The sequence below is a fragment of the Hyperolius riggenbachi genome, chromosome 12, assembly GCF_040937935.1.
Source record: "Hyperolius riggenbachi isolate aHypRig1 chromosome 12, aHypRig1.pri, whole genome shotgun sequence".
NCBI lineage: Eukaryota > Metazoa > Chordata > Amphibia > Anura > Hyperoliidae > Hyperolius > Hyperolius riggenbachi.
The window spans coordinates 36,682,456-36,695,779 of NC_090657.1; positions in this window are offsets into that span (position 1 = coordinate 36,682,456).

Here is a 13,324-nt window from a genome sequence, read left to right on the forward strand (position 1 = left end):
GCGATTGACGTCAGACGTTCCATGCGCAGCGCACGCTGACGTGACGTCACTTGGCCAGGCAGCATAAAACTGCGCCCGTACGTGGTGTCGGCGTGGTGAGGGCGGAGCCGTGGGCGTGAGGAGAGAGGTAGCCCGGAGCGCAGAGACGAGAGCCGAGCAGCGAGAGAGAGACCGTCAGTCATAGCCTGGACTGGCGACAGAGAGTGGGGATGTCTGGAGTCAGAGAGAAGAGAGCCAGTCCTATTGTGTGAGTGAGGGAGGCCCAGTTCAGCGTGGGCATCGGGCGGGGGCCCTTTTGCTGAGTCATCATCATTGTTTAACCATTTATTTAGGAAAGGGTTCTTTACAGTAAGAGTGATTAAGATGTGGAATGCATTGCCACAGGAAGTCGTTATGGCAAACTCTATACCTGCATTTAAAGGGGGCTTAGATGCTTTCCTTGCGTTGAAAGACATCCATGGCTACAATTACTAGGTAATGCCTAATGATGTTGATCCAGGGATTTTATCTGATTGCCATCTGGAGTCGGGAAGGAATTTTTCCCTTTAGGGGCTAATTGGACCATGCCTTGTAAGGGTTTTTTCGCCTTCCTCTGGATCAACAGGGATATGTGAGGGAGCAGGCTGGTGTTGTACTTTATACTGGTTGAACTCGATGGACGTATGTCTTTTTTCAACCAAAATAACTATGTAACTATGTAACTATGTAACTATGTCTGCCGGCGCTACCTGGGCCAGGGCCAGCCTGGCCAGCCATATAGCAGTAACATCTTATCAAGCACTTTACAGAGTGCATAGTCAGGTTCTCGGAAGAGCTCACAATCTAATCCGACCATACTCTTATATCCTACCATATCATTATGTATTTATATAGCACTGGAATATACTCCAGCACTTTACCACGCCCCTCTTTTGATGACCATGCCCCTCTTTTGGCCACGCCCCCACATTTTTTGGCGCCGCTCTAGCCCCCTTTCAAAATTATCCAGCACCTGCATAGCATCCCCCCAAAAGAAATCCTGGAGCCGCCACTGATACTGTAGTACATATAACTTGTGCAAGGCGGACCAGAAAGGAGAGACAATGGTTGTGCATTGCAGGCACAGGCACTACGCTTACCTCCCGACCTGACAAAGGTATATCTTAACACCGAAACGTGTAGCGACATCAGACGGCTACAGCGCGACCAGGCCCCGCCCACCGCACCTGCTCCATGCTGAACATCACTCCTGCTGCTCCGGGCCAAGCACAGGAGAGGGGAGAGGACTCGCAGACAGGCCCTAAGATGCGCTTGATTTCTACCCATAGACTGTAAGTGCAATTTTTAAGTGTGATTTTACCCATTAAAGAAGTTAATGCACCAGAGGAGAGCTCCTTTCTCTTTCGCTCTTACACAGGACTACTGGCACCACCCAGCACCTGGAGCAGCACCTAGAGCAATGATGGCTAACCTTGGCACTCCAGCTGTAACAAAACTACACATCCCATCATGCCTCTGCCTCCCCGAGTTATGCCTAGAGCTGTCAGAGTATTGCAATGCCTCATGGGACTTATAGTTCTACCACAGCTGGAGTGCCAAGGTTAGCCATCAATGACCTAGAGCATTAACCACCATCATTCTGTCAAGACAGCGCAGGAACAGTTGCTTGAGTTACTACAGTTCTCAAGAGGTAGCGCTCACAGTTTGCATATACTATCCAGTCCATAAAACAACATCTAGTATATTATATCCTAAAAAATGCCAACTGCACTCTCCGCTTAGACAGTTCAGCAACAGCCAGTGTGAACCAGTCCTCTCAATTTCACTTTCACCACTATTCCAACAAACGGCAATCCCTCCTTTTCCTTAGGTAGTTCAATGGTAACTTCCCTTCCCTCCTATATGAACAGGCCACCACCACACCCTTTTGTGGTTAACTCACCGCCATTTCTGAGCCAATCTAGAGGTCTGAAGCACCTTGGGACCGTTCCCGGGTCGTCCCTCACCAATCAGGCAGTCTTTAGGTCCCTCTTCTTATTTTAATACTTGTCACCGGTCCACTTATGATGATCAAACTCAATAGAAATAGCGCACATAGCGTGATACTGCTAAAAAGTTTATTTACAATAAAATCATTTTGCACTCACATGTCCCAAATCGTATATAAGGCGTAGAGTTTTACAGAACGTGCTCTCCCCCGTATGTTGGCCGGCTGGCAGGTTTCCGTATCCAGGCTTAATCACATCACCTCCGCCGCGTGCTCGGTTGGTGCGTGTGCTCCCGTGTCATCGCCGCTGCCAGTGTCCGGTCCTCTGACACGCTAAATTCGCTTCCGCATCAAGCTCTGCCCAGTGGAAGCGAGTTTAGCGTGTCGATAACCTCAACTCCTAAAGCTCGCTGTCAAAGGGTAATATTTAGACCACATAACACATTAACTGCATTCTGTTACTTCCATCTCCAGAAATTTCCAGAATCCACCCCTTCCTTTCACAAGCGGCAACTAAAATGCTTGTACATGCTCTAATCATATCACACTTTGACTACTGTCACACTATTCTCTATGGACTACCAAAAAACTCTCCTCTCACTCCAAAGCAGCACTTCTCTACCAATCTTTCCATTGGCTACAAATACCCAAAGTATCCAGTTTAATCTCCTCATCCTATCATACAAAGCTCTACATACGTTGTCACCGCCATACATTTCCTCAGTCTCCACCCGGAACCTTTGCTGCTCCCAGGAGACCCTCTTGTCTTGTAGCTCGGTCACCTCCTCTCACTCCTGCATCCAGGACTTCTCACAAGTATCACCTCTCCTTTGGAACTCTCTCCCACAGGCAGTCTGTTTTGCTCCAATCCTGGAAACCATCAAATGTACTCTCAAAACTCACTTTTCAGATTTTCAGACAAGCTTATAATTTGCTGTAGGTCGCAGTGGAGGCTCACTGGCTCATCCTCTAACTCCTGTGTCTCTTTCTCTAGTGTCTCCTCCCCACTATTCTCCAGATTGCAAGCTAGCAAGGGCAGGGACCTCCTCCCAATGCTTCTTATTCTGCTGTAATTTATCATATAAACATGGCGTCCAGTTAAAAATGGCGCCAGCCAAAAAATGGCGCCTGGTTACGCACGATATTTTTTAAAAACGATATTTATCGCTTTTACGAAAAACGGTATATCTATCGTTTTTACAAAAAACAATATTTATCGTTTTTATGAAAAACAATATTTTTCGTTTTTGAGAGTTTTAAGATCCTTTCCTGGATGTGTGTGTGTGTGTGTGTGTGTGTGTGTGTGTACAGTTTGTGTGTATATATGTGTATGTGTGGATGTATATATGTGTGAGTGTGTGTTTGTGTGTGTGTGTATGCTTGTGTGTCTGTGTGTGTGTGTGTGTGTGTGTGTGTGTGTGTGTGTGTGTGTGTGTGTGTGTACAGTTTGTGTGTATATATGTGTATGTGTGGATGTATATATGTGTGAGTGTGTGTGTTTGTGTGTGTGTATGCTTGTGTGTCTGTGTGTGTATATATGTGTGTATATGTGTGTGTGTGTGTATTTATGTAGGTATGTGTGTGTGTGTGTGTGTGTGTGTATATATTTATGTGTGTGTGTGTGTGTATATATTTATGTGTGTGTGTGTGTGTATATATTTATGTGTGTGTATATATATATATATATATATATATATATATATATATATATATATATATATATATATATATATATATATATATATACACACACACACACACACACACACACACACACACACACACAAATACACGCACACGCATATACACACACACACATATACACACACACACACACACATATACACACACACACATATACACACACACACATACACACACATGCAGTGGTGTGAAAAACTATTTGCCCCCTTCCTGATTTCTTATTCTTTTGCATGTTTGTCATACTTAAATGTTTCTGCTCATCAAAAACTGTTAACTATTAGTCAAAGATAACATAATTGAACACAAAATGCAGTTTTAAATGATGGTTTTTATTGTTTAGTGAGGAAAAAAAACTCCAAATCTACATGGCCCTGTGTGAAAAAGTGATTGCCCCCCTTGTTAAAAAATAACTTAACTGTGGATTATCACACCTGAGTTCAATTTCTGTAGTCACCCCCAGGCCTGATTACTGCCACACCTGTTTCAATCAAGAATTCACTTAAATAGGAGCTATCTGACGCAGAGAAGTAGACCAAAAGCACCTCAAAAGCTAGACATCATGCCAAGATCCAAAGAAATTCAGGAACAAATGAGAACAAAAGTACTGTAATTGAGATCTATCAGTCTGGTAAAGGTTATAAAGCCATTTCTAAAGCTTTGGGACTCCAGCGAACCACAGTGAGAGCAATTATCCACAAATGGCAAAAACATGGAACAGTGATGAACCTTCCCAGAAGTGGCTGGCCGACCAAAATTACCCCAAGAGCGCAGAGAAAACTCATCCGAGAGGTCACAAAAGACCCCAGGACAACATCTAAAGAACTGCAGGCCTCACTTGCCTCAATTAAGGTCAGTGTTCACAACTCCACCATAAGAAAGAGACTGGGCAAAAACGGCCTGCATGGCAGATATCCAAGGCGCAAACCACTTTTAAGCAAAAAGAACATTAAGGCTCGTCTCAATTTTGCTAAAAAACATCTCAATGATTGCCAAGACTTGTGGGAAAATACCTTGTGGACCGCGGAGACAAAAGTTGAACTTTTTGGAAGGTGCGTGTCCTGTTAAATCTGTCGTAGAAGTAACACAGCATTTCAGCAAAAGAACATCATACCAACAGTAAAATGTGGTGGTGGTAGTGTGATGGTCTGGGGTTGTTTTGCTGCTTCAGGACCTGGAAGGCTTGCTGTGATAGATGGAACCATGAATTCTACTGTCTACCAAAAAATCCTGAAGGAGAATGTCCGGCCATCTGTTCGTCAACTCAAGCTGAAGCGATCTTGGGTGCTGCAGCAGGACAATGACCCAAAAGACACCAGCAAATCCACCTCTGAATGGCTGAAGAAAAACAAAATGAAGACTTTGGAGTGGCCTAGTCAAAGCCCTGACCTGAATCCTATTGAGATGTTGTGGCATGACCTTAAAAAGGCAGTTCATGCTAGAAAACCCTCAAATAAAGCTGAATTACAACAATTCTGCAAAGATGAGTGGGCCAAAATTCCTCCAGAGCGCTGTAAAAGACTTGTTGCAAGTTATCGCAAACGCTTGATTGCAGTTATTGCTGCTAAGGGTGGCCCAACCAGTTATTAGGTTCAGGGGGCAATTTCTTTTTCACACAGGGCCATGTAGGTTTTGAGTTTTTTTTCTCACTAAATAATAAAAACCATCATTTAAAACTGCATTTTGTGTTCAATTATGTTATCTTTAACTAATGGTTAACGGTTTTTGATGAGCAAAAACATTTAAGTGTGACAAACATGCAAAAGAATAAGAAATCAGGAAGGGGGCAAATAGTTTTTCACACCACTGTATATATATATATACACACACACACACACACACACACACACACACACACACACACACACACACACACACACATTTCAAAACGATATTTATAGTTTTATGACTTACATTTCAAAACGATATTTATAGTTTTGTGAAAGTCATAAAACGATAAATATCGTTTTTAGTGCGGCTCCATTTTTTAACTCATAAAACGATAAATATCATTTTATAATGCAAATTAATGCGGCGCCATTTTTACACTGTGGGCTCTGGCGACATTTTTAACTGATAGTATTGGGGATGTCTCTAACCACACATCAATTATGTATGCATTTGTACTTGTATTACTGGATGTCCTGATTGTGCAGGGTTTTTGAATTTCTCGTATACAGTATCTATTCTCCCCAATATTTGTTTAGTACTCTGTACAGAGTCATGGAAGATCTTGGTGCTGTATAAATAAAAAAAATAAGAAGAAGAAGCGCCCTAAAATGTTATTTTTATGTTTTCACTCCTATATCAGTTACTTGCAAATATATTTACTCCTATTTCCTGTCCCAATGACACATCACTGGGAAAGGAAGGGAGGACAATTCTCCCCATCGAGATTAGAGACAGCAATATAGAAGCAAAACTGGATCTGCCCATTTGTTCTGCACTCAAACATAGGTAATGCCTAGAAATTGTATTATTGGGGGTGGACACCTGTTGCTGGCACCAGTGGTAGGTCTGGGGTGTCCCAGCGTATGGAAGTCTAATTACTGGTCTACACCATTAAGAAATGGTCGATGGGCTGCTACCCTTGGTGGACAGTGGATTACTTTGCTGCAAGTGACTACCAGGTTGAGACTCTTGGGATTGTCCCACTGGATACAAGGAGAACGCTAAGAACTATGGCCAATATGCAAGTAACTTTTTCTCCCAAGTTTTCTCCTAGGTGGTATTGTTAAACAGGTCAATAAAATGCCTTTTAACCACTTAAGTCTATTTGGACGGATATATCCGTCCAGCTAGACTCTGCTGCTGCTGCCACTGTGCCATGCACGCGATCGCGCACGCTCCCGCCGCCTGCCGTTAGCCCCGAGATCAATTAATGGGAATATACAGTAGTTCCCATTAATTGATCTAAGTCCCCCGTAGAAAAACGTGGACTTTCTGCAGAAAAAAAACAGTTTCCTGTCCTTCTAATGCTTCCTGGAAGTGAGATCGTTCGCTTCCAGGACTTTTTGAGTTTTTGTGGCCAAATAGTAAAACTACACCCAAATACATTTTTTTATTAAATAAATACATTATATTACATTTAAAATTAGCTGTTTACCTCCCACACTAAAAATTATCCAAATAAAATTTACTACATTTTTTTTTAAATTACAATTAAAAAAGCAAAAAACAAATAGTTACCTAAAGGTCTGAACTATTTGAATATGCATGTCAAGAGAGTATATTAATATAATGTTTTAAATTATAAGCTTGTAAATAGTGATGGACGCAAATTTAAAAAAATGCACCTTTATTTCCAAATAAAATATTGGCGCCATAAATTGTGATAGGGACATAATTTAAATGGTGTACTAAACGGGACAAATTGGCAAATAAAATACATGGATTTTAATCACGGTAGCATGTATTAATTTCAAACTATAATGGCCAAAAACTGAGAAATAATGAATTTTTTCCATTTCTTTCTTAAAGTGAACCAGAGACGAAGCACCCTTGTGTATTTTACCATAGAAATCAGTGGGAACATTAGAGAAAACATTTACCCTGCTCTCTGTTCCATCCTCACTGCTAAAAGTGTCTGTTATCTAGCTGAGATAAGAATCCCGGACTGAGCATTGAGTCTGGCTTTGCTATAATGACTCAGCTATAATGATTCCTGAGCAAAGCCAGCAGGGGGCAGGCTTGGACTTGAAGACACCAAAGAGAACACAGTCTCAGCTATAATTATTCTGTAGCAAAGCCAGACCGACTGCTTAGTCGGGATTCTTATCTTAGAGGTGATAACAGGCAAATTAAACAGAGAACAATGTAACAAAGAGCAGATTAGGTGTTTACTGTCATGTTCCCACTGATTTATAAGGTAAAATACATGAGGTTGCTTCATCTCTGGTTCTCTTTAATCTTCCTGATCTGCCAACCTTAGTCCATGCCTTCATCACATCCCGACTGGACTACTGTAATGCTCTCTACACTGGCCTTCCAAAAAAGGACGTGTACCACCTACAGCTGATACAGAATACTGCTGCCAGACTGCTAACCAACCAACCCCGTCACTGCCACATAACGCCAGTCCTGCACTCCCTTCACTGGCTACCTATAGAATGGAGGGTCCTATTCAAGATCGGCCTACTGACATTTAAATCCCTGAATAATCTAGGCCAGGGGTAGGGAACCTTTTTGGCTGAGAGAGCCATAAACACGACATATTTTAAAATGTAATTCCGTGAGAGCCATACAATATGTTTCAAACTAAATACAAGGAAATGTGTGCATTTTCCCCTCTGCTCATCACCTATGTCTCCCCCACTCTTCTTGACCCTTCTGCTTTACCCTCTGATCTCCCAGTCCCCATTACATATATTCCCTTCTTCAGACACAGTGCTGGGTGTGGGGGGGTTGATGGCTGAGGGTGGTGAGTGGGGAAGGCCGGTAAGGGTGCTGGGTGGGGAAAGGCAGGTCAGGATGCTGGGTGGGAGAGGCTGGTCAGGGTGGGAGCAGCAGGTCAGGTTGCAGGGCAGGAGGAGGCTGGTCAGGATGGGAGCAGCAGGTCAGGTTGCAGGGTGGGGGGAGGCAGGTAAGGTTGCAGGGTGGAGGGAGGCTGGTCAGTATAAGAGCAGCAGGTCAGGTTGCAGGGTGTGGGGAGGCAGGTAATGTTGCAGGGTGGGAGAGGTTGGTCAGGATGGGAGAAGCAGGTCAGGTTGCAGGGTGGGGGGAGGCTGTTCAGGGTGGGAGTGGGAGGTCAGGGTGTGGAGAGGTAGGTCAAGTTGCTGGGTTGGCAGGTGATATTGCTTGGTGGGGGGAGGTAGCTGAGGTGCTGGGTGGGCAGGTGTTATTGCTTGGTGGGGGGGGGGGTAGGTGAGGTGCTGGGTGGCAGGCTTGGTGGGGGGAGGTAGCTGAGGTGCTGGGTGGCAGCCTTGGTGGGGGGAGGTAGCTGAGGTGCTGGGTGGCAGCCTTGGTGGGGGAGGTAGGTGAGGTGCTGGGTGGCAGGCTTGGTGGGGGGAGGTAGGTGAGGTGCTGGGTGGGCAGGTGTTATTGCTTGGTCGGAGGAGGTAGGTGAGGTGCTGGGTGGCAGGCTTGGTGGGGGGAGGTAGGTGAGGTGCTGGGTGGGCAGGTGTTATTGCTTGAAGGGAGGGAGGTAGGTGAGGTGCTGGGTGGCAGGCTTGGTGGGGGGAGGTAGGTGAGGTGCTGGGTGGGCAGGTGTTATTGCTTGGTGGGGGGAGGTAGGTGAGGTGCTGGGTGGCAGGCTTGGTGGGGGGAGGTAGGTGAGGTGCTGGGTGGTAGGCTTGGTGGGGGGAGGTAGGTGAGGTGCTGGGTGGCAGGCTTGGTGGGGGGAGGTAGGTGGGGTGCTGGGTGGCAGGCTTGGTGGGGGGAGGCAGGTGAGGTGCTGGGTGGCAGGCTTGGTGGGGGGAGGTAGGTGAGGTGCTGGGTGGCAGGCTTGGTGGGGGGAGGTAGGTGGGGTGCTGGGTGGCAGGCTTGGTGGGGGGAGGTAGGTGGGGTGCTGGGTGGCAGGCTTGGTGGGGGGAGGCAGGTGAGGTGCTGGGTGGCAGGCTTGGTGGGGGGAGGCAGGTGAGGTGCTGGGTGGCAGGCTTGGTGGGGGGAGGTAGGTGAGGTGCTGGGTGGCAGCCTTGGTGGGGGGAGGTAGGTGAGGTGCTGGGTGGCAGGCTTGGTGGGGGGAGGTAGGTGGGGTGCTGAGTGGCAGGCTTGGTGGGGGGAGGTAGGTGGGGTGCTGGGTGGCAGGCTTGGTGGGGGGAGGCAGGTGAGGTGCTGGGTGGCAGGCTTGGTGGGGGGGAGGCAGGTGAGGTGCTGGGTGGCAGGCTTGGTGGGGGGAGGTAGGTGAGGTGCTGGGTGGCAGGCTTGGTGGGGGGAGGCAGGTGAGGTGCTGGGTGGCAGGCTTGGTGGGGGGAGGCAGGTGAGGTGCTGGGTGGCAGGTTTAATACTAAATAACAATTGGTCTATCTAACTGAGTTAACCAGTCTGTCCCTTCTAAGCTAAAATCCCCCAAAATGCTGCATTAGAGACAGCACACTCACCAGGCAAGGCAGAATGGCGGAGTTCCACAGTGCGGGCTCGGCGGAGTTCCACAGCGCGGGCTCCAGCTTTACATCATCACTGGCCGCAACACCAGTCCCTGCACTAAGCGTCACCATATGGGCGGAGTTACAATACGCTGGCCGCGGCGGCTAGAGGAGGCAGCGCACAGCACGGCCATGTGATGAGAGGCAGAGATGTACAGGGAGGAGGCGGACTTGTGAGGACGGAGGGCGGGCATGGAGGAGGCGGCGGCACACTAATGTAAAATTGAACACAGTCTCCCTTGCTGCGCTGTCACCAGGGATTTAGCGAGCCAGAGAGCCACATGCTGGTCTGAAAAGAGCCATATGTGGCTCGCGAGCCATAGGTTCCCGACCCCTGATCTAGGCCCTGGATACATGAAAGAAATGTTACAGCTGTGTAGCAATCCCCGCAATCTCAGATCCACAGGTTCTAATAATCTAGTCATACCCAGACTCCACTTGGAAACTTTTGGTCCCAGAGCTTTCTGTCATGCTGCCCCTACGTTTTGGAACTCCTTACCTCAACAGATCAGGACAGCTCCATCTCTAGACGTGTTTAAATCCAGAATGAAAACCCACCTGTTCAGTTTGGCATTTGCAGAAATATAACTTTTGTTGTGTGAATTCTTCATCCTACTACCAATTACTGAATCTGAGGAAGAGGTCATGGCAGGCAGCAGATAGGGCAAGGCCAGTAATCATGCAGTGGTTTAGCAAGCAGCAGACAAGACAAGATCCATAACCAGGCAGAGGTTGTGGCAAGCGGCAGACCTCCGAAGTCCCTGCGGCGGCGGACGCGAACGGGGGAGCCAGCGCAGCACCGAGGGCACCGGGAGAGGAGAGGGAAGGCTCATTAGGACCGAGCCTTCCCTCTCATTAGGTGAGTATCTGACTTTTTGGTTTTTAAATAGGTAACCACTGGCTTTAAGCAGAGCTTCTAGCTGCTTAGAACTGTCACCTATTGCTATTACCAAGAGGGGCATTCAATACCTGAATTAACCAGAAACACAGACATTCCAGGAGGTCCACAACTGGCTGCAACAATTCCTGTCTCTAATGCACAGGTAAATTGTCACATGATTGCAAAGTGCGTCCAAGCCTCCTGTGTATAACCCATGATCCTACCACTAGCGGCCTTTACAGAAGGACATGCATTGCAGATGAGAACAGCAGAAAATAGCAGGGGCTACCAGATCACCCCTAGAATAGGAGCCAGCCCTGCCACAGTTGACTGGAGAATCCATTTAAATACCTGTCCTAGGCTCTAAGGAACCCCCTAATGCATGGCAATGCATGTCTGTGCACAAGTGTAAATCATTGTGACAGGGATCACATATGGAAATGCAAGCTCTTGTGCACCAAGGTATGTGCATCAGTCTGACCTGAAACCAGTTAAAGCCAAAGCGGCTTTGGTCCTCCTTAAAGCAAATCTGAGATACTGAATTGTACGTGTAGCACAGATAATTGGTAGAACATTAGTAGCAAAGAAAAAAGTCATATTTATTTTCAGTTATATAGCTTTTTTTTTTAAATAACAATGCATCATTCTGTCACAGTTGGAGTTTTAAAAGCACTCTGTCTTTTAAACTGTAAAACAAAGCAGAAATAATGACCCTTTGAACTTTCCTGCAGTAAAATCTGATCTCAAGCTGTATCTCACTGTTTCTTTGTTTAAAAACCACTTAAAGGGAAACTTCAGCCTAAACAAACATACTGTCATTAAATTACATTCATCTGTTAATTAGAATAGATAGGTAATATAATCTCTTACTCGCCCTGTTTTAAAAGAACAGGCAAATGTTTGTGATTCATGGGGGCAGCCATCTTTTTGATTGAAAGGAGGTGACAAGGAGCAGGAGACACAGTTACAACTGTCCTGTGTCCTGATCACCCCCCTCCCAGCTGCACACAAATGTCAAATTCAAAATGTAAGAAAAAATTTTTTGCACCAAAACAGCAGAACGAGAGCAACATCAGAAATCCCATCATGCTTTGCACAACATCAGGGGAGAAATGCCTGGGCAGTTTTCTTCTGTGCATCTAAAAATGAGGCTTGTATAGGAAAAACAAAGTTCTGATGCTGTGAAACTGTTAAAGAAACACCAAGCCTTTTCAGTGCTGCTGAGTCGATTTTTAGTCTGGAGGTTCACTTCAGCCCGCAGCACCGATCAGGATTGAGCCAGGGCGATCAGACTTCCCCCCTTTTTTCCTCACTAGGGGGGTGTCCTACTGGGGGGTCTGATCACCGCCGGCTCTCTGCGCTTTGCAGGGGGGGCTCATCAAAGCCCCCCTCCGCATAGATTTCAGCCCTCTCTGCCCTTACCTGCTTTTCCCGCAGGCTATGGGCTGCTTTAGCCTATCAGATGCCGGCGATCCCCGGCCAATCAGAGGCCGGAGATCGCCGATCTCCTTTACGGCGCTGCTGCGCAGCAGCGCCGTATTAATGCCGTATTAATGTAAACAGTGGGGATTTCTTCCCTGCGTGTTTACATTATGCGTGCGAGCCGCAATCGGCGGCTCGCACACTGTTCACGGAGACACCCTCCGTGAACTGGCATGGAAAGAGCGGCCGTTTACATGCTATACCACTAACGACCTGCCGACGCCTATCGGCGTTAGCTGGTCGTTAAGTGGTTGCAACTCCAGTGAAAATAATGTAATAAAAAAGGGCTGCATTTTTACAATAATTATGTATCAATGATTTAGTCAGTGTTTGCTCATTGCAAAATCTTTCCTCTCCCTGATTTACATTCTGACATTTATTACATGGTGACATTTTTACTGCTGGCAGGTGATGTCAGTGGAAAGAGATGGTACTTGCTTTTTTGGCAGTTGTAAACAGATGTTATTTCCCACAATGCAACAAGGCTCCCACAGTGTGATGTCAGGACCTCAGTGCTGTGAGGCGCTGACATCATTTGTGCGAGGTGTTTCACTACAAAATCATCCATACAGAGCCCCCTGTTTGAGAAAAGGAATAGATTTCTCATGTAAAAGGGGGTATCAGCTACTCATTAGGATGAATTTCAATTCTTGGTCACAGTTTCTCTTTAAGTGCTTCAGAAAACAAGACTGTTTTGGACCCAGTGGTTCGAGGAGCTCAGAGAAGCTCTTTTGCAAATTAAGTTTTTTTTTAACTCTTCCTGTGCTGGAAAACAACATGAGACTTTTTTTTGCTACCTACCGTATGTTCCATTTCTTAGCTGTACTACATAAACAGTTCATCATAAATTTATTTTCGCTTCAGGTTTGCTTTCAGCGATGTTTACTGGTAAGAATGAGGTGAACAACATGAAATTGCTTTCACAATGCTTAAAGCCACAGCATGACAGTGACATGACAGAGAGGAAGCCTGGACAGGAGCGATTAGCACAGAGATGCTTAATAAGTGTAAGCAGATGCTCACTCAGCAGTAGCATACGCTAATAACACCAAACACCAAATGAAAAGACACCCAGCTCAGTCCTACACTTTCATCAGTGGTCCATCCATAGCGTCTCCTGTATGAAATAAAGGAAGATGATGGGAAGCAGCCTCCTCTGTATCAACAATCAGGAGTTACAGGGTAACCAGTTAAAGAGAAACTGTAGTGAAA